Source organism: Dipodomys ordii, unplaced genomic scaffold (genome assembly GCF_000151885.1).
Source record: "Dipodomys ordii isolate 6190 unplaced genomic scaffold, Dord_2.0 Scaffold95, whole genome shotgun sequence".
In the NCBI taxonomy this organism is placed as follows: domain Eukaryota; kingdom Metazoa; phylum Chordata; class Mammalia; order Rodentia; family Heteromyidae; genus Dipodomys; species Dipodomys ordii.
This window is the reverse complement of record NW_012267311.1, coordinates 2,543,676-2,561,866: the sequence shown is the minus strand read 5'-3', so window position 1 is coordinate 2,561,866 and position 18,191 is coordinate 2,543,676. Positions and strand designations below refer to the sequence as shown.

Below are 18,191 nucleotides of genomic sequence, written 5' to 3'. Positions count from 1 at the left end.
CTTTTGCACAAGGCTAGCACTTTACCACTTGAGCCATAGCTCAACTTTTTTTTAATAGTTTAGTGGAAATAAGAGTCTCACAGACTTTGCTGCCAGGGATATCTTCAAACTGTGATCCTCAGCTCTCAGCCTCCTGAGTAGCTAGGGTTACAAGTGTGAGCCACCAGCATCCAGCTTGATGAGAGTTCTTGTCTTGAAATAGTTACCAGGCTTTCAAGGCATCCTAGTCTCAGCATGTAAGAGGGGCTTTCTTGACCTGGTAATCCCAGAGTCCCAGGACTGTTAGTAGGTTGCATCCAATTTGGAAAGTTGGGTTTGTCACATAGGCAATCCACAGTCCTTTGTTGTGAGGTTTTACAGAACATCTGACTGGACTGATGACTGAAACACCCTGTCCTCACATCCCAGTGTCCCTTGCTTAGCCACAAGTCTTTGAGATATCTTCCTCTCAGGCTATTCCTGAGGGAAAGCCTTGTCCATGTAAAAAATCTTCAGAATGTCAAGAGAGTAGTGCCTACTGAGTCTCTGCTTGATACCAGTTCAGAACAATGAGTAGGAAGGGCAAAGAGGAGAAGCCAGAATGAGTAAAGTAGATAGAGATTAAGTCAACCAGAAACTTCTCAAGAGTGCCATCATCCTTCAAGGGTGTTTAATTCTTTTGTGATCAATGCTTCCTTTGTGGCTGTTCCTGTCCATATGTGTACTTACTCCCACTGCAATAAAATCAGTTTGTGTGTCCATCATTGGTCAGAAGAGTGTTTCGGTTTCTCCCCTCTTGTTAACAACAATTTTTTTTGTTTTCAGTACTGAAAATTCAACCCAGGCCCTTGCAAATACTCTACCACTTGAGTCATCCTCTCTCCTGTCTTTCTTTTTTCTTTTTTTTTTTTGGGGGGGGGCTGGTGGTGGTGGTCAGGATCTTGCTATGTAGCCCAGACAGGCTGCATAGCAAGCCTTGAGAACTTGCCTCAATTTCCTGAGTACTGGGACTATGGGAAGACATTGCTCTTCCCCTCTAACAGCAATATCCATTGTGTGTGTGTGTAAGAGAGGGAGAGAGAGCTGAGTGGCTTATGCCTGTAATCCCAGCTACTCAGGAGGCTGAGATCTGAGGATCATGGTTCAAAGCCAGCCTGGGCAGGAAAGTCTTGTGAGACTCTTATCTCTAATAAACCCCTAGAAAACCGGAAGTGGCTCTGTGGCTCAAGTGGTAGAGCACTCCCCTTGAGCTGAAGAGTGCAGGGATAGTGCTCAAGCCCAGAGTTCAAGCCCCACAACTGACCAAAGAAAGAGAAGAGAGAGAGAGAGGAGGGAGAGACAGCAGGATGTCAAGTTTCTGCCATGTAACTTTGGAAAGGTCATGGGCAGCTGGGTTTTCATAGTCAATCCCTATCACTATTCAACTGCTATCCTGGGATCTCAACCCTCTGGGGAGCTAGGATTACAGGTGTGAGCTCCCAGTGCCTGGCTTAATCTGTGATTTCTTAAAGGCTGAATGGAAGTCTGTAAAGGAGCAGCTATTGAGGAGATGCTTGGCTGATCTGTACCACTTGGGTGGAAGAAGGGCTTTCCGCTTGGGAGGCTTTTAGATGCTAATATTTATTTTTCCCTTCATACAATAAGGGAACTTAGTCTAACTCAAAAGATTTTATTTCTTGGTCTTCTTGCTCTCACATGGCTAAGAAATGATACTTTAGTTACTATGAATTTTTTGGGTTTTTTTTGGTCAGTTGTGGGGCCTGAACTCTGGGCTCTTCAGCTGTAGACTAGCACTCTACCTCTTGAGCCTCAGCCCTACTTCCGGCTTTTTCTGCTTATGTGGTGCTGAGGAATGGAACCCAGGGCTCCATGCATGAAGGTAATCACTCTACCACTGAGCCACCTTCCCAGCCCTAGTGATGTTAACAGAGTATGGGACTCTTTAGAGTCAGGTGGTGTACCCTTCCCTGGCCTCAGGCATGAGGGCTGGTGTTGGAGCCACTGCCCAACTAATGAGGATGGCAGAGTTAAAACTTAGAGCCTGTTTTTTTTCTTGTTTCCTGGAGTTCATTTCAATAAATATTATTTATTTATTTTGTCGGCCTGAACTCTGGGCCTGGGTGCTGTCCCTCAGCTCTTCAGCTCAAAGCAAGTGCTCTACCACTTGAGCCACAGCACCACTTCTGGTTTTCTGGTGGTTTATTGGAGATAAGAATCTCACAGACTTTCCTGCCCAGGCTTTGAACTGTGATCCTCAGATCTCAGCCTCCTGAGTAGCTAGGGTTACAGATGGTGCCCAGCTAAATATTTTATATGATCAGTTGTGCAAGGGCATTGTTCCTTTGTGTTCCTTTCCTAAAAGTATTGGAGCATCATTTTGCATAGTTTGCTTTCCTCTCAGGTGTTACATATTTTCCCCTTCCCCTCCTCCCCCTGCCCTGCTTCCTGGTATTAGCACTTGAACTCAGGACCTCATGCTCTCTTGCTTGGCTTTTTTTTTTTTTTCCTGATGGTGGAACTTAAGACCTGGGTGCTGTCCTGAGCTCTTTTGCTCAATGCTTACATTCTACCACTTTGAACCACAGCTCTACTTCCAGTTTTCTGGAGATAAAGAGTCTCAATGACTTTCCTACCTGGGCTGGTTTTGAATTGTGATCCTCAGATCTCAGTAGCTAGAGTGGCTAGAGCAACTAGTGCCTAGCTGATTTTTTTTTATACCCTTTAAAAAGTTCTTGTTGTTATAAAGGTATTATACAGAGGAGTAACAGTTACACAAGTCAGGTAAAGAGTACCTTCCTTCTTTCCTTCCTTCCTTTCTTTCTTTCTTTCTTTCTCTCTCTCTGTCTCTCTCCTCTCTCTCTCTCTCTCTCTCTTTCTTTTTTTTTGCCACTCCTGGAGCTTTAACTCTGGGCCTGGGCACTGTCCCTGAGCTGCTTTTAGCTCAAGGTTAGTGCTCTCCCACTTGAGCCACAGCGCCACTTGCGGCTTTTTTTTTTTTTTGAGTAGTTTATTGGAGGTAAGAGTCTCACAGTTTCCTTCCTGGGCTGGCTTTAAACCGTGATCCTCATATTTCAGCCTCCTGAGTATCTAGGATTACAGGTGTGAGCCACCAGCATCCAGTTTAGAGTACACTTCTTTTTGGACAATGCCACTCTCACTTGGCTTTTTTTGCTCACCCTTAGTGCTATACCACTTGAACCACACATCTGTTCCTGCTTTGTGTTAGATATTTGGAAATGAGTCTTGGGATTTGTCTACCCAAGCTGGCTCTGAATCAGAATTATCAGCTCTCAGCCTCCTGAGTAGCTATGACTACAAGTGTGAGCTCTTCACTTTCTATTTTTACCCCCACAGAGTAGAAAATCTTGTCTGTATGAAACTGCTTGACAAGGGCCCTCTGCATATTCCTTTTCCTTGCTACCATTATCAGGAGGCTCCCTCTGATGGTTTTTACCCAAGAAGAGATAATTGTATAACATCAATGATTTTTGTGGAATTTCTGGTCATTGGGTATATGTATGTATGCTGTGTGTACCTGGGGTTGTGTCTAATGCCAGCCAGTCAGAGTAGATGTCCTAAAGTACAGAAGTGGGACTAGAAATCCTGCTATGCCAGAATTTAACCCTAGACACTGGGAGATCCATGAGTTAATCTCGGTGGTGATAATCTGGGTGGCCTAAGGTACAGGAGGCAATTCAGAGGGCTTGGAGAAGTGATTAGTTGTCAATGTTTATTAAAGACCTCGTTTGAAGCAGGGTGCAATAGTATACACCTGTAATTTCAGCACTTAAAAGGCTGAAACAGTTCACGACTAGCCTGAACTACCTAATGAGACCCTGTCTCAAACAAGCAAGCAAAATCAACTAGTTTGATATAACAATAGTTCCTTTCACATACTACCTGAACCATACATCCAGTAACAGCAGAGGATGATTTTACCTACATGCTTGGCCTAACAGTTCTCTCTCTGGCAAGCAGAAGCACTGGGCAGTGTCCTGAAGCCAGAGGCTGGTCTCTTGAGCAGACAGAAGGTAATTGGGACTTCTAAGGGGCTATATGACAAGGTTGAGTATACAAGGTATGGAGAGGAACTGGACATGAGATTCAGAGCAGGAAGAACAGTGCAAGATTTAGTCTACCTCTTATTGTAACCACCCCTCAAGAGTCCCCAAAGACACTGGCTCACTTCAGTTGGGCTGCATGTTTTATTTCATGTCACATCCTCTTCTTGCCTGCTAGTGTTCTCCAGTCTGGAACTTAATAGCTCGAAATGCTGCTTTGGAGTCAGCATTTGCCATCTTTCAAGATCTGGATGTCCTTTTTGGTTTCCCTAGGATTACAACAGACAAGAATGAGGCCATCTCCATGGAAATTGTCAAGGCCTGTTCAGTACTCCCGGACACTGCCCTGAGCCGCTTCCCCCCAGTGTACAGATGCAAGATAGATCCCAGGGGTCCAAGCACATCCTTCTATAACTTTGTCCCACACACCTCCCCCTCTTGACTACCTGGGATTTCGACCTACTATATGCTGATAGCTTCCCGAAATACCTCTAGCCCAGACCTTTGTCGTGTCTCTTCCTGCCCATTGCATGTCTCTACCAGGATCTGAGGACATACTGTTCACAGACATCATTGTCCCCTAAAATTGCTATACCGATACTCCATAATGCCCATCTCAGTTTCCCCACATGTTAGAAACCAGTGTGTTAAATGCCAGGTGTGATGCCTATAATTCCAGTACTCAGGAATCCAAGGAGGGAGGATCACTTGAGCCTAGTAGTTTAAAAGACCAGTGTTTACAACATAGCAAGACTCTGTCTCCAAAAAAAAAAAAAAAGTATATGTTTCTTTCTCCTCCCAAGCCTTCATATCCAATCACATACCTAACCTCAAATGTATCTCTTATCCATGAGTCTTTTAATTTTCATGACTTCTTTTTTCTAATCTTAGGACCATGTCCTCATATTTCCTCCAATACAAACTTTTCTATTGGATTTCCTTTTCCATGATCTCATCTAGTTCTCAGGCTGACTCTGAGGATTTTTTTTTAATGTGTGTGCTGCTGCTGTTGTTTTTCTCTTGGTAAAGAAACTGACCAAGAAAGTAATCTGATATACCAAGTTCCTGATTACCTCATTAATTGTCTTTTCTCCAGTTTCCCTTTTAACTTTACACATATCCAACTTCCTACTAGACCTAGACCTTTCCATACTCTTCTACTTGGAATGATCATCTTTTTCTTTTCTGTGTGTGTGTGTGTTTGTGTGTGTTTGTGTGTGTGTGTGTGTGTGTGTGTGTGTAAGATAGAGAATGTGTGAGTGTGTGAGTCATGGGGCCTGAACTCTGGGCCTGGGTGCTGTCCCTGAGCTCTTCAGCCCAAAGTTAGCACTCTACCACTTGAGCCACAGTGCCACTTCTGGTTTTCTGGTGGTTAGTTGGAAATAAGAGTCTCACAGACTTTCCTTCCCCAAGCTGGCTTTAAACCCCAATCCTCAGATCTCAGCCTCCTGAGTTGCTAGGATTACAGGCGTGAACTACCAACGCCCTGCCTCTTCCTTTCTTTTCAAGTTAATTTCTACTTATCGATTAGGGCTGAACTCAGGTGTTTCCTTCCCCAGGCAGTCTCTCCTGTCCCTGTCTCTGCTGTTCCATGGTACCCTGTGTTCTGTCTGAGCCTTGAGCATTCTGTGCCCGATTGACCATCATCAGCCTGGTTTCATTAGGCCAGCAATGCTGACTCACTATGTTCTATTCTGTCTTCTTCCCAGCACTTAGTAAACACTCACTAAATAGTTATTGGTTAGAGGGTAAAAAATGAGGTCACCTAGGGGGCAGAACAAGGAAAAGAACTAAAGGTCTCTGGGCCATCCACCCCTACACCCACCATCTCTGGCTTTCTGCTTAATACAATGTGCCATCTTTGAATTTCACTTGTACTCATTTGTTTAGGGACAAATGTCAGGATTCTTCCTAGGTCAAGTGTGTATGAAGAAAGAAGTGCAGGAACATCTGTGAGACTGTTATCTCCAATAAACCACCAGAAAACCGGAAGTGGTGCTGTGGCTCAAGTGGTAGAGCTCAAGTGGTAGAGCTGAAGAGCTCAGGGACAGTGTCCAGCCCAGAGTTCAAGCCCCATGACCAACAACAAAAAAAGAAGTGATCAAGTCCAGCTCCTTTCAGACCTGCATGTACCAAAGATGGTGCCCAACCATGCGAGCTGGGTTGGGAGGGAACACTTACATCCGGGTTATGCAGAGTTGGCATTCATTGTTGTATGTGACCCCATCAGTGCCACAGACCGGGTTAGGTGTCTGCTCACAATGTGGGAGCTCTGCCATGTGCTCACAAATGGGCTATGGAAAAGGAGAGAAGAGGGAGGGAACTCAGGGATGCAGGGCCAGAGCTTAGACCTTCATTGGCTTGGTGTGAAAGGGTTTCAGGCCATGGTTGAGGATCAAGGCTAAGAGGGGAAGAGGGTCTTGGAACTAGGGATAGGGTGCAGGAGGCAGTGTGTAGCAGTCAAAGCCCTCTCTAGAGATTATATTGTTCTCACATAGGATTAATTGAAAGAACGTATGTGAAGCATTTGACTGTGGCATCAAGTTAAATGGAACTGGATCAATGGATGGATGGGAAAAGGCTGAGGATATTGCATGGGAAAATGGCTTTGAGACTTCATTCACCTATTTGAAGTGGCTCATTGAAGGTTCCAAGGATGCCAGCACTATTGCCTTGGAATCATTGGAGACATCAGATCCAGGGTCAAGGTAGAATCAGGGTTTGGAATGAAGAAATGAACAATAAGCTGTGGTTGGGGCTGGCTAACACCCTGCGGGGACTTTGCAGGATTCTACCAGGATCACCTTGACCTGAACCTGTGGGCTGTCTGAACTATGCAAATTAGAGAAGGCACCCTGTTCCTGCCCAGCTTGGTGGACAGAGCCCATTAAGGAAAGGGTCCTTAGAGACCAGGTTGGAGCAGATTGTGTGGGCTTTGAGGCCAGACACAGACAGGTCTTTGTCAAGGGGACTATGCCTGCTCTTCCTGGAGTGGGGTATTCTGGGGAAACACAGGCTTAGGAGACCACCCTGGACAGCTTGAGATCATTGAAGGTGACAGAAGGCATGTGGAGAAGAGTAAGGCTAGTGTTCCAGCCTGAGTGAGAAGACTCGGCTCTGCAGAGAGGCGTTACCTTACCATTCTGGAGAAAATGGTCTTTCTTGCAGACACTGGCACTTCTGCAGGACAAAAAGGAAACAAGTGATGTCAACTCTAGATTCTAGTTCCTAGGTCCAAGGGCTGTTTCTTTTTCCTTCTCTGGGGGACTTTCTCCCTTTCCCCAGGGATACTACCCAATCTGGAATTCCTCAAGGAAAGCTAATGAATCACCAGATGATGGGGCTGCCAGAAGACTGATGTCATGTTGGGTTACATGAGTAGAGACAGAAAGTCTAGAATTAGGGAGATGATATTCCAGCCTGATTCTCATTAGTCAGATCTCACTGGAATTGTTGTGTCTTATAAAATGTTAACATAGGTAATAATCCAGCAGATAACCACATACTAGGCATTGAGAATACATTTGTGTGTGTGTGTGTGTGTGTATGGCACACACATGTGCACGTTTGTGCATGCACGTGCACATGCCAGCATTGAAGCTTAAACTCAGGGTCCATAGCACTGTCCCTTAGCTTTTTTCTCAAGGCTTGTGCTTTACTACTTAAGCCATAACTCCACTTTCAGTTCTTAATCCTAGATAAGTGTAGTATCATGAACATTCCTGCCTGGGCTGGCTTCAAGCCTGGATCCTCAATCTCAGCCTTCTGAGTAGCTAGGTTTACAGACCTGAATCACCAACACTTGCCTGAGAATGCATGTTTTCTCTGTGTGTGTGTGTGTGTGTGTGTGTATGGTCATGCGTGCATGTGTGTGCGCGCTGGTCCCAGGGATTGAACTCTGGGCCTGGACATTGACCTTGAGCTTTTGTGTTCAAAGCTAGTGCTCTACCACTTGAGCTACAGCTCGACATCCAACTTTTTGGTGCTTTATTGGAGAAAAGAGTCTCACAGACTTTCCTGCCCAGGCTGGCTTTGAACCATTATCCTCAGAGCTCTCAGCCTCCCAAGTAGCTAGGATTACAGGCGTGATCCATTGGTGCCTGTTGAGAATACATGTTTTGAACTATTCTTTATACCTCTTACTACCCTGTAACAGAGATAAAAAAAGGAGATAGCGCAGGCTGTGGTTTGTTACCTACTCCTGCGGAGGCAGGAGTGTTGGCTGCTCCTTAATAGCAACCCCCTTCCTAGGAATTGGCCAACATTGCATTCCATACCTAGGGCCAACCCACTGTCACTCTGATGTGACTTCAAAGGCACAGCCCTCTTGTCTATTTGGAACAGTAGAGGAACCACCCAATGCCACAGCAGCCTGTGCAGGTCATCTGACACTTGAGCTACACTGTATCAGTCAACGTCCTTTACCCCTTAGGGGTGTTACTCCCAGGCATACACCCCAGTAAACTGCCAGCAGATCTCAATGGGCTGTTTCCTGGGACACTTGACCTACCAAAGCTCAAAGAGATCAAGTAGCACTTGGTTCAAGTAGAGCTAGGATTTGCACACAGGTCTCTCAAGAGCCTGGTTCTTTCTACACAACAATTACAGCCCTTAAACCTTGGCTGAGTGCCTACAGGATATACACTGTAAGCATGGAGGGAACTGGAATCACATCTAAGGGGCAAGGTGGGAGAAGGTAAGTATGTACGTTCTTGTGTATATATGTGTTGGAGAAGGGCAGAATGTTTTGTGTGGTTTATTTTTGTCATCCCTCCCTCCCTCGCTCCCTCCCTCCCTCCCATTCTTCCTTCCTTCTTTCCTTCCTTTCTTTTCTTTCCTTCTTTCCTTCCTTTTTTCTTTTTTGTTGGTGGTGGTCAAGGGGCTTGAACTCAGGGCCTGGGCACTGCCTCTGACTCTTTTACTTAAAGCTAGAGCTCTATCATTTTGCACCATAGTGCCATTTCTGGTTTGTTGGTGATTAATTGGAGATAAGAGTCTCACAGACTTTGCTGCCTGGTCTGGCTTTGAACTGCAATCCTCAGACCTCAGCTTCCTGAGCCACCAGTGAGCCTTCAGTGCCTGGTACTTCCTGTGGCTTCTAAAGGTGGTCTGGGGTCTGAGGGGGAGAGGGGCTGCTCTTAACCCTCACAGAGAAGAATCCATCTATGCATATTGTGAAGGGAGTTGGATTTGGATTCCATGTGAAGCAGAATTTTTCTCTCAGTAGCAGCTACATGATCCCAAAGGAGACTATCTCCAGAAGTAGAGTTCTCCATCACTGGAGTTGTATAAGGCGGTGTAATTGTCCCTTTTCTTGCAGGTGTTATTACAAGAGATTTCTAAGAGAAGGGAGCTGGGTATCACCTCTGATGTGCTGTGTAAGCCTGGCAGTGTGGGGCATCGTATGTCAGTCTAGCCTTGTCAGTGTTCTGCACAAATTGTTCCACATCATAATTTCCCAAACTGACAACACAAATGTACTTCCACAGGACAGTGAAAAACTGTGACACTTTCCTACAATGGGGCAGTACTTGGCAATAAAGACAACACAACTGAATCTCAAAAACATTTTGCTGAGTGAAGGAAAACAGACACAAAAGACTACATACAGCAGGATTCTGCTTGTATGAAATTTTAGCACAGACCAACGAACCTGTGGTAGAAAAAATCTAGAGCAGCGGTTGCCTCTGGGCACTGAGCTAGGCTCTGAGGACTGCTTGACTGCCTCTGAGTAGAGGGTGAGGCCAAGACAGACTGGTGTAAGGAAAATTTCTGGGGTAGTGGAAAGAATTTGTTTGTTTTGAGGCAAGGTCTTACTAGGTAGCTCAGGATGTCCTTGAACTTGCTATGTATCCCAGGCTGACCTCAAATACTCCATCCTCCTCCATGGCCTCCCAAGTACTAGGATTACAGGTTTGTATCTCCATACCTGGCTCTATTCTGCTGTGTGTGTGTGTGTGTGTGTGTGTGTGTGTGTGTGTGTGTGTGAATTTGTTTTTGTTGGGGTTTAGGACATAGGATAAGAAATGTCACCTTGGGGCATACTTTCTCCCAAAAAATATTTGTTCTAATCCTGGTGTGTGTGTGGGGGGGGGGGCCTGGGTCTTGAACTCAGGGCCTGGGTACTGCCCTTGAGCTTTTGTGCTCAAGGCTACCAGCACTCTGCCACCTAATCCATCAGCTGTGGCTTAAGTGGCAGAGTGCTGGTAGCCTTGATCTACCAGCTCAAGGAGTCTCACAGACTTCCCTTCCTAGGCTGAGTTTGACCTGTGATCCTCAGATTTCAGCCTACTGAGTAGCTAGGGTTACAGGTATCAGCTACCAGTGCCCAGCTTCCTTGGCTCACTTTTCAGCTCGCTGTTTCACTGTTCCCATTTCTATTGAATCATACCTTCCTTTCAAGTCTCAGAAGCCTCTTTGTTGAACCCCACCCCCACCAGTTTCCTGAGCAGAGTGACATAGCTTCAGGAAACCATGTACTGCCCACCCACTAGTCATTGGTGTCTCAGCCTCCACATTTCAATAAGGTCCCTGCCCCACCGTGAGCATTCAGGAACTAATCATTGCAGTTCATTGGGGGAAGACAGAGTTCAGAACCTGATTCTGAACTACCCTATATTGTGGGTTTCTTCCTGGAGTCTCAGGCTTCTTTGATTCAAGGTTCCCCCTCCTTGCTCCTTCCAGGTAGGAGTCTGAAATATGTACAAGGACCTTCTTGAAGGCAGGTTACTGTTTCCAACTGAAGAACTGCTCAGGGAATGGGGGGCCAGGCTGAGAATAGCCTGACTGACCAGAGCTCTGAGACCCATCCCTCATTGTTCCAGCCCCTTCCCCATCTGTGACCTCCCCCCCCCCAACAGAAATGAATAAGTGTCCTGAGGTCGATCAGTGGCCCTGGGGGCCCAGGGTCCTGCCGGATATTTCTTTATAACATCATAGCTTTTGTCTAGTGGTCCCAACTGGTCACTCTTCTTCCTTATTCAATTTATTCTTAATAAACCAACTAGAGTGATATTTTTTCTTTTTCTTTTAAAAAAATTGTTCATTTGTCCTAGTGCTAGGGCTTGAACTCAGGACCTGGGTGTTGTCCCTTAGTGTGTTTTTGCTTAAGGTTAGTACTTTACCACTTGAACCACACAGCTCCATTCTGGCTTTTTAGAGGTTAATTGGAGATGAGTCTTAAGGACTTTCCTACTTTGGTTGACTTTGAATCTCCATCCTCAGATCTCAGCCTCTTGACTAGTTAGGATTACAGATGTAAGCCACGGACGCTCCACTTAGAGCAATTCTTTTTCTTTTTCTTTCTTTCTTTTTTTTTTTTTTGTCAGTTGTGGGGCTTGAACTCTGGGCCTGGGTGCTATTCCTTGAGCTCTTCAGCTCAAGGTGAATGTAGAGCAATTCTTTAAAGGTATAACTCTACTCAAAACTCTTTAATACACTTCATTCAGAGAAAAGTCAAGCCCTCATACTAACCCACAGGCCTTACCCAGTATAAATTTCAGTGGCTCCTCTCCTCTCTCCTACCGTCTTTCCCCATGCCCTCCTCTTTACCCACACTGACCTTGGCAGTACCTCAAATACTCCAGGCATGCTTCTACCTCATGGCCTTTGAACTGCCTGTTCCCTTCTGCCTGGATTCCTCTTCTCCCAAGTATCTACATGCCTCACTTCTTTGCCTCCTTCAAACTGTACTCAAACATCAGCTTCTCAAGAGTGGTCCTCCTTGATTTGAAACTGCAGTCTTCCCAGTCTCCATGAACTAGTCCTCTGATTTTCCTTAGCCTTTGTTACTAATTTTATTCTAACATTGTTTAGCATACATGGAACTTATTTTCTTTATTGTCTGTTCTCCTTCTTCTCTACCCAATGGTGGTTAAGCTCTGCTTTTACTGTTTTGGTCACCACTGTGTTAAGAGTCTAGAACAATGCCTGACACAGAAGCTGTGAGATTATCAAGGTGCTCCAGGCCCAGGGCAGACCCACCCTTGATATATTTGTTTAGTCACACAAAAGGGTGACTATCCTGCATCCCAAACCATAGCTTGTCACAGTGGACAAGAGCTCAATCACCCCAGGCCAGATCTCCTCTAGCACCTGCCACCCCACAGCCAGCATGCTTACCTGTCTTCCTGAGGCCCGAGACCCACCTGTTCCTTCTGCCTCCTAAACCTCCAGCCCAGTAATTGCTACATACAACTTTGAACTGGAACAATCTACTTTATAGTTGGAGAAACTGAGGCTCCAAAGAGGGAGGAGGGGACTTTAGCAATTCTGGGCCCACCCTAGTGGAGGGGGCCTATATAAAAGGAAGGCATATACAGGTTAGCGCATCACAAGGAATTCTGGCTTTGCCTCTGTCCCTACCCCACCTCCAAAACCAACCCAAGGTTTGGGTCCAAGTTCAGTCCACTCACCCCTGTCCACAATGAGGAGGACAGACAAGGCCAGGAGGACCTCCCACAGGCGGACAGCCATGCTTGTCCTGAGCTGGTGTTCCCTGAGCTAGCTGGGGACTCGGCTGGGAGGGAGGATGGGTCCTGTTTATAGTGCTGATCCCCACCCTTGTTTTATCTGGGGCCAGTTGGAGCTCTGAGCGTCACCCTAAGTTAATCCCTGCATCCTGGTATCTGGGAAGGGCTTGCTCAAAGCAAAGATGTTGAGTTGGTGATGATATGGGGCTGTGGCTGTTGGACTGGCAGGTTTCCAGAGTGAGCAAAGGTTTGGACAAATTGCAAAGCTGACTCCAGTCTGTGGGTTGGAACAAAGAAAGGAAAGTTGAAGTAAAAAGAGAAAAACAGAGATGAAGGCAGAGGAAAAAAAGACAAGGCAGCAAGTGGCGGAGGCAAGAGGCAGAGAAAGAGGATGGAGCCTCCCTATGCTAGTAGCTTGCCCAGCCAACTCTGTGATCTTGGACAAGCCACTTCTCTTAACCAGGCCTCAGTTTACCCATGCACAAGATGGAGATAAAAACTTCTGGTTCTGTCTCTCTCGCAAGACTGCTGTTAGTATGATCATGGTAAGAGCATATGGGAAGATATTTTACAGAGTACGAACTAAATAGATAGAACTGATTTTTTTTTGCTTAGTTTTTATTTTATCTTAGTAACATGAAGTAGACAAAAAAGACATAATAAAGAAAAAATGAAGCTGGGAACCAGTGTCTCATGTCTGTAATCCTAGCTACTCAGAAGGCTGAGATCTGAGGATCATGGTTTGAAGTCAGCCTGGGAAAGAAAGTGTGAGACTCATCTCCAATTAAATCAGAAAAAAAAACCAGAAATGGTGCTTTAGCTCAAGTGGTTATAGTGCTAGCTTTGAGCAAAATAAGCTCAGGGACAGTGCCCAGGCCCAGAGCTCAAGGATCAACAAAAAGAGAGAGAGAGAGAGAGAGAAAGAAAGAAAAAAAATGAAACTTTTATTTTAACAGGTTTCACATGACCTAGCCATGTGAATCTCCTGCCTCCCAAATAAAACATAGTAAAGGAAGATGCCCTGTACTTTGTAGACATTATATGCTCATTTGTATTTAATAAGTTTAATACTGACAAGATTCTTTCCAGAAAAAGCAATATCTAAATCTCTCCCATATCTACATAATACATGTAAATGGATATATACATATGAATAGGTTTTTTCATAATACATATGAATAATTTGATTACCTGACTTGAAAAAATTCTGATTTATAAAAATAATAAAGAAAACTTATACTGACATATACTTTTCTTAATTTAGATCAAGGATTATCAACTCTGTGTCAGATTAGATTTCCTTGTGGAAATTTAAAATTATAGAAGCTAGGTAGTCATGCTGGCCCATTCCCATAATCCCAGCTACTCAAGAGGCTGCAGCAGAAGAATTGAAAGTTTGAGACCAGCCTGAACAATTTAGCAAGACCCTCCTCAAAATTAAAGAAAGGGCTAGTGATGTAGCTCAGTTATAGAGGGCTTGTCTAGCATGCACAAGGTTCTGGTTCTATCTCTAGCATCACACAAAACAAAACACACAAAATAATCAGTGTTTAAAAATTGCTTACTGTGAGACATCTGTTTATTTTGAGAGATTTTTAAGCCTCCAGAGAAGTTATGAGAATAGCACAGTCAATGGGAGGACTCTAGTTTTAAAGAACAGCCCCACTGAGAATAGCAGACAGCTAGAGAGCCACCTCTGTAGATCCATGGACATCCCTGGATCTACCCAGTGGTTCTTGACCCTGCTTGAAAATCCTCCTGCCCCTCCTTAGGTAACTGAACAGGCCCATAGTTATCTCTGAGGCAGGTGGCAAATACCATTTCATCTCTGAGCCAGATAAATATTTAATGATGATTTCTTATCCTTAAAGCAAGAGAATTCCCTTGTGAAGGGAAAAGAACTTGAAAGGTTATCTAGGTTTAGTTTCCTGCCGTCTGCTAAAACCTTCCTACAGAATTCCTATAAGGAAGCCATTTATCCTCCAGTGATGGGGAGTTTACTACCTACCAGTTTCATTGTTGGAAGGCTTTGAACAGAGAATAACCTTCCTCACACAAGAAATCTGTGTCTGAGTCTCCTTGGGGGTACCAGTTTTGTCTCAGGCCTCCAGTACCTGGATGAATTCCAGGGGGAGCACCTGTATATTGAACAAGCCCAGCTCTTTGCCTGCCTCCCCCATATCTATCTATCTATCTATCTCCATCTATATATCTCTATCTATCTATCTACCTACCTTCCTATATTATAATATATAAATATATATCTCATAATATCTATGAAGTTTGCATACAGTGAAGCTCCTGGTCCTCTGATTTTTCATCCAGTCCTCTGGTTTATCTGTCACCACCCCATATTAGACAAGAAAGGGTGAGCCAAAGGGTTTTGTCTCCTCCCTTATTTTAGACTTTTAGATCTGTGGTTCTAGTTGCTGTAAGGGACTAGGGACTAGGAATCTTGAATTTTGAGTCCTTCAAAATGCAGAGTAAAGTTCAAAGACAGCTCTTGGAGAGCTAAGCTACCACCATCCCATCCTATCGAAGGCCTTTTTCAACAGACAAATGACAGACACTTTCTAGACTCATTCATACCAGAAACTTCCTAATCTGGAACTAGGAACTAGAAACTTCCTAATCCCCATGCCATCCAAGAATGAGCCTAACTCCAGTATCCAACTGCTATTGGATAATAGCCATATAAATATCAGGGCATCTAAGTTAATTTCATTCATTCATTCATTCAAGTGTTTTATAAGCAAAGAAGAGTCAAGCTCCATGTAGTTCATGTCGTCAAGGAGCCTGTGGTTAAATGGAGTGCCAGGTACTAATGGAACAGCAGAGCTGTATCACCACCACTGGGACATCCCATGAATGAGACATGAGACACACTCAGTATTGTGAGAGGAGCCAAGACTGAAGGTCAGAGAGAAAGCCAGGGAGCACAGCAGACTATCTTAGTGGAACAGAGAAGCCATGGGGGCAGGTAAGAAAAGCAAACTAGCTGGGCACCCGTGGCTCACGCCTGTAATCCTAGCTACTCAGGAGACTGAGATCTGAGGATCTCGGTTCAAAGGCAGCTCAGGCAAGAAAGTCCATGAAATTCTTATCTCCAATAAACCTCCAGGAAACTGGAAGTAGTGTTATAGCTCAAGTGGTAGAGTGCTTGCCTTGAGCTGAAGAGCTGAGGGACAGTGCTCAGGCCCAGAGTTCAAGCCCCACGACCCCCCCCCTGAAAAAAAATAAGCAAACTAGGTAGAAGAATGGGATCTGCCTGAGATAGTTAATGGGGATAGGGGATCAAACCAACCTTGACCTCTGCTCCCAGATACTATATCCCAACAACTTCTAGCAGTGGAATGCCACCTAGTTTGTCTTCCTACTGACTGTATAGGTCTGCTCTTTTGAGTAGCTTTTGCTCATAGCTGGTGTTCTATCACTTGAGCCATGCCTCCAGTCCCTGAGTCCCTCAGTGCTGAGCCCCATCCTGGCTCCTCCACATACACTGATACTTCTTAGTCCAAGCCAGTGTTGCCTCCAATCTGTCCACCTCAACAGTGCCCTAACTCATTTCTTTGGCTCTCTACCTGCCACTCCAAACCGCTCTGCACACAGCACTAGGATAAACTTGTAAGAGAGCAAACCTGACAAGTTACTCCTGTTCAAAATGCTGTAGTGGTACCCACTGCCAAAAAGACTTGGCCTAGGCTCTTGAGCCTGGTGTTCATTTTTTTTTTAGCATGGATTTTGACCTATCTTCCCAGTTTCACCTTTGGACTTACACTTTTTCAGCTCAACTAAACCTTCTACACAATTTATTCTCTTGATTGTTATTACTGGGTCTCCCTTCTCCATTCTTCCCACCCTGGTCTTCAAGAAACAGCTCAAATATTCCTTTTTCCAATTTAGAGCCTTTTTCTGGAGCCTTCCCTAATTGCCCTTTGCCAACCTGAGTATGACCATCAACACCCACCCCTAAAGTCACAGCTCCTCTGTTTCCTCTCTCAGAGTTTTCCTCTGGAGACGAGGACAATGCTTCATCAATCTGTAGCTCCCTGGTATCCAGTCCTGAGTCTGGAAAACCATAGGTGCTCAATAAATGTTGAGTGACAGTTCCAACAGGAGGCAGAGGACAATAGTGCCAAGGATAGAAATGGTGCCAGCTCTGGAGAAAAGGCTCTAAATGAGAAACAAGTGCAGTTCCTGCTGATCATATGCTCTTGGGTCCCCTGGCACACCAGAATTTAGGAGTATGGTGTGGATCAGAGTGTCTGATCCCCTTCCCCCATGCCACATACCCCTGTCTCAGCCTCCTCCACTGTCTCCTTCTCCTGGCTTCTCTGGGATGCAGAGAGGTATAAAGGGATAGTTCTGGTCATTCAGTTTGTTTATTCATTCAGCAAATTGTTATCAAGTGTCAATCACACACTGTTTTAGTCATCAGAAAATTTAGCTATAAATAAGAGAGGAAAAATCCCTGTCACAAGGAACTTACACTCTCGTGGGATGATGGACATAAAAAACATATGGCATGCTGTGGAGAAGAAAAAAAAATCAAAGGCATGAGCGGGGAAATAGTGACAAAGTGGACTGCTTTTTCCCCCTGGATAGTAAGAGTGAGCAGAGAAAGAAGTAGCTCTGCAGAAATCTGGAGGAAGAGCCTGTCAAGCAGAGAAACCAAATATGCAAAGCCAGTGGGGGTGGGGATAAACTCAGCATACTCAAGAAGTAAATAGCAAGAGTGGCTTGAGTGAAATGAATGGCAAAGTCCATACCACCCCAACTCAGCTCTCAGAGTAGCTGTGAGAGCCTCAGAGAAAAAAAAAAACAAAACAAAACAACATAGGATGCAGAGCCATTGTGATACCAAAGAAGGGGCTTCAGTGGGGATTCTTGGAAGCATAGCAGACCATGACCTACACAGGTGCTGGGATGAAGAAAATGAGGACAGAGGTGTCTTCAAACCAGGCTCAGCCAAAGAAGCTGAAGGTTCCTCCTTCATCTCTTGCCCTAATCAGAGTGAAGACTATAGACACACATGTTGGCCACACCATCAATCTAGCTCACCCAGCAGTTTCCTGCCATCTGCTCAGCCTTGGACTGGGCCCAGCTCCTTCAGCAATACTGACACTCCTTGATGACGGCAACATCATCGGAGCCTTGAGTCCCAGGCTCGCTGATTGGTGGAGGGGGGCAGTGATCTTGTCTGGCTTAAGGTGGATTAACTGAGCTTAAGAAGCCCTGTGCCTGCCAGCTGGCATGGCCAACAAAGCCAGCTTGCTCTTGGACCACCTTCCCTGCCCCCCCCATCCCTGCCAGCCCACATCCTGCTCCACCCTTCCTCCTACTGCTTCCTTACCCTCATCTACCTGCTGTGAGCAGTCTACGTGTCCACTCAGAGAGGCCTTGTCTGGACTCAGCAAGCTCCGAAGTTTGTCCTGTCCTGATTTCCTCAGCCACCCAACTCATGTCTAAGGTCTGGAGCCCACTCGACTCATTTTGCTTCCTCAATGACAGGGCCTCTGCATGGGGCAGTAGGAGAAATCTCCCCTATTAGAGGATTCCATCTACTTATTTGCACTCTGACTCCAAGGAGACTTGATGAGAATGGCTGACGCGCTCTTCCCCTGGGTGCATCCTCTCTCCACAGACATTGTTCAGCATCTATATGACACCACTGTGCCAG

At 45.3% G+C, this 18,191-nt stretch overlaps 1 long non-coding RNA gene across 1 annotated transcript; it reads right to left on the bottom strand.

The window, feature by feature from the left end:
- Nucleotides 1-6,295: 6,295 nt before the first annotated feature.
- On the bottom strand, nucleotides 6,296-17,760 carry LOC105993398. The gene is made up of 3 exons (XR_001175451.1): nucleotides 17,573-17,760; nucleotides 7,180-7,220; nucleotides 6,296-6,334 (listed from the first exon to the last, which is right to left on the bottom strand). It is a non-coding gene; the product is annotated as an uncharacterized LOC105993398 (long non-coding RNA).
- Nucleotides 17,761-18,191: the final 431 nt, after the last annotated feature.